Source organism: Panicum virgatum, chromosome 6N, assembly GCF_016808335.1.
Source record: "Panicum virgatum strain AP13 chromosome 6N, P.virgatum_v5, whole genome shotgun sequence".
Classification (NCBI taxonomy): domain Eukaryota; kingdom Viridiplantae; phylum Streptophyta; class Magnoliopsida; order Poales; family Poaceae; genus Panicum; species Panicum virgatum.
In genome coordinates this window covers 5632466-5636042 of record NC_053150.1, presented here as the reverse complement: position 1 = coordinate 5636042, position 3577 = coordinate 5632466, and the positions used below count along the sequence as shown (strand labels likewise).

At 47.6% G+C, this 3577-nt stretch overlaps 1 non-coding gene across 1 annotated transcript; it reads right to left on the bottom strand.

Moving 5' to 3' along the window:
* Positions 1-104, bottom strand: LOC120680315. Its single transcript, XR_005677586.1, has one exon. It is a non-coding gene; the product is annotated as a small nucleolar RNA R71 (small nucleolar RNA).
* Between the last annotated feature and the right edge of the window lie 3473 nt (positions 105-3577).

Below are 3577 nucleotides of genomic sequence, written 5' to 3'. Positions count from 1 at the left end.
ATGCCTGGAAGAATTTCAAGTTTTTAGCAGACAGGGATGTAATCCATCCCAGAAACTTGGGAGAGACTCCAAGAATACATACTCGCCTGTCCTCATCATGGGATGGACGAGTGGCTCGTGCTCCAAAGTTTCTACAATGGTCTAATGACTACATCTAGAGCCCACCTTGATGCTGCCGCTGAAGGAGCACTGGACCTGACAATTGCCAAGGCTACGGCCTTAATTGAAAAGATGGTCTCCAATCAAGGCTGGAACGAGGAGCGTTCCCAGCCCAAAACCAAGGGCGGAACGCATACCGTCAAGGAGACGGACATGGCTGCTAAGCTGGACCTCCTACTGAAGAAACTTGATGAAGGTAACCGACAACAGATGCCCGTTCCCGTCCATGCCATGAACTCGTACTCAATGTGCGAGGTTTGTGGTGACGGTGGACACTCAGGGAAGAAGCAACCTACATCAACAACAACAACACTGGGTTCTGTCCACAAGGAGGCCAGGGGTGGGGTCAAGCACGCCCACCATTCCAAGAAGGAGGTAACAATTTAAACTCAAATTTCAATTCGAACCAACCCTCCTTGAGAGATCTAGTCTTTGGCCCAGCTAAAATAAACGAATCTTTAAACAAAAAGCTTGCTGTCAATGATAAAATTTTGGAAAATATAAATGCTAAAGTTGAAACTCTTTCTTTTGCAATTAAAAATCAATTAAGTTTCAACAAAATGATAGAAACACAACTGGCTCAAATTGCTGCTGCTGTTCTTGTTTTTGAGACCGGGAAGATTCCGGGGCAACCCGAATCTCCCGTTGAAACTGCAAATATGGTGTCTACCGGGTGGGGCAACCTTCCCCGGCAGACTCCCTGCACTAACCATGTAGGCAGGTACAATCCCCCGAAGAATGAAACTTGGGATGGCCTGGTAGCAGCAATTCAAGAAGATCTTGGAGTCCCTATGATCAGCTGCTCAATCTTCGATCAGTACTATGATCATGCGCTCTGCGACCTGGGGGGCCATTGTCAACATTATGCCCATGGTAATATACGAGAAACTTTTATACCCTGCTCTCTCCCCAACATGTATGTGTGTGTAGCTCACAGACTCTACAATCCGGTATCCCGAAGGGATAGCCAAGAACGTCTTGGTCCGCATGCGAGACTCCTTTATCCTTGCAGACTTTGTAGTGATGGACATAGAAGGCGACCTCGGAATCAAGCTCATTCTTGGGCGACCATTCCTGAGGGCCGCCAGAGCAAGGATCGACGTGGGAAGTGGAGAAATCCGCTTCTATGTTGGAAAGGAGAACATGTTCTTCAGATTCAAACAAAGGGAAGAGCAGCGCATCCTGAACCAACAGGATGACGAAGGGCAGGCACTTTGGGATGCACCAGAATCCCAACTACCAAGACCTACGACTACACGATCAAAGAGAAGACATGCAAGGAAGATGTGGCGTAAGGTTGCGAGTTCCTCCTCGTCCAATTCTCCAGGACGAGCCGAACAGTGATAACCAAAGCAGGAGAAAGGTCCCGGTCGTCAGACTCAAAATGACGAGCCCTTGCCGAAGGTAAATCGGTACATATCTCATATCTATTTTCCATCATTTGCTTTTCTCGACCTTTTCCGATTTTTCCCACTGCATATTTGAATTTTCAAAACACTCATGCATGCTAGAAACTTTTCTAGAACCTTTTTGTTTTCACAAAAATACAAAAATATTTCCGAGCATTAAAATTCTTTGAAAAATAAATTTGAACATCTTTTCGAACCAAAGTTTGGCCAGAACCAAAAGTTTAAAAAGCATATGACCGTTAGAAGGGCAGTGGGCTCTGGCTGTCCGCAGGGTGGGCCACTTAGGGTTCAGCTGAACCCTAGGGTCGGCCGGTCCCTTGCCAACGGCTAGTGGGCCCATCCTTCTCCGACGGTCACTAGCCGTTGTGGCTGGTCTCCTCCAACGGTGCCCGGCCATTCTCTCTTTAAATAGAGGCCGAGAGGTGGGTGTTGAGCTCTCACACTCAACTCTCATTCACTCACTCCCTCTCAAACTCTCTCAAACTTTGCTTTCGAGTTTTCATTGGATTTTTGCTCAACTTTGATTTCAAGATATCTCTCTCTCTCATTTCTTTGCTCCAAGAAAGAAGGAACAACTCGCGGGTAAGAATGTTCATTTCAGTTTCACTAGCGTACCCGTTTCGAGTTGTACGTGTTTCTTTTGCTCCATCATGAAAGACTTAGGGCGGAAGGTCTTTGGCGCATTCAAGAAGATGACGGGTGGAAGTTCATCCCATTCTTGGGGTGGCTCAAGCTCGTACACACCCGAACCTATGCCCACACCAAGCACGATGGACTATGAGGAAGAAGAACAATATGAAGAGATGCAAGCCGAACCGCAAGTCGAGGCCGTAGAGATTGACGTAGAAGATGCCCCTACCTCGACTTGCGAGATGATTGTGAATGCCAAGGCTACGCCATCCTCAAGAACCGAAGCTTCGTCCACACCTGAGCATTCGATCCGGATCTCCTCATCAAAACAGGTATGTACAATGCCTTCTCTAACATTTGGCATGAAATTGGATAGGATAACTTCGTTCTTGTTAAGGAGTATGGTTCTTGACTCCTCACCATCCAGTTTCTTTGCACTCTTCGGGAGGTGGAAAATGGAGTTTATTTTTTACTTTTCGGGAAAGAATATTTGCTTTCTTGGAAAACTTTTGCCGGCCACCTCAATTTCAACAAACGCTGGCCCATTTCTCTTGAGCAAGCTTGCCGCGGTTTTAATCGTCATGAATTTTGGGGCCAGATTTCGGGTCAAGTTTTCCATGGCATGTTTGCACCTCGGTGCAATGATATTCATAATCCGACTCTTCAGTTGATGCACAAGTGGTTAGCCATCACTCTCTTTCCAAGAGATGATGTCCGATCCGTGTGCAATGATGAGTTGCTCATACTATATGCCATGGTCAATAAAATCAAAATCTCCCCCGTGCAAGTTTTGGTTAAGCAATGGCTTTCGAATTTCAAGATGACGGGTCCTATTGAGCGCACTTCTTTGATTACTCGTATCGCTACACGTGTCGACGCCTTAGAGGGGAATTTCATTCCTTTCATTGAGGGCGACCGTGCGTATATCGACGAGACTTATTTGATCCAAGGTCACACACTCAAGAAAGGCCCGGATGACTCTTTGATTTTCTTCTACTTGGGCTTTATAAATGAGATTCCCCTGCCCAATGCAGAGTTCCATTTGTATAATTGCCACTCGCTAATCATCCCTCTAGTTCCACGAGAAGGAGCTCGTAGGCATAGGTCTTCTGGTTTGCCTGGTAGAATGACAAGAAGCAGGGCCAGAAGGGAAGTAGAACCGACACCACCACCTCAGCAGCCACAACACTCACATCAGCATGAGGCCGGTGGTTCGTCATGGCACAGTGCCAGCACTGAGGAGTGGGCACGGCAGGCACCAGGCCGCCGGTCCACCAGCTCCAGCTCCAGCGGAGCCCCGAACCTCATTAGACTGTTGGCCTCATCGCGAGGTTTCGGCGCCATCACCCAACAGCTAGGTGAGTTGCGGGTGCAAAGCG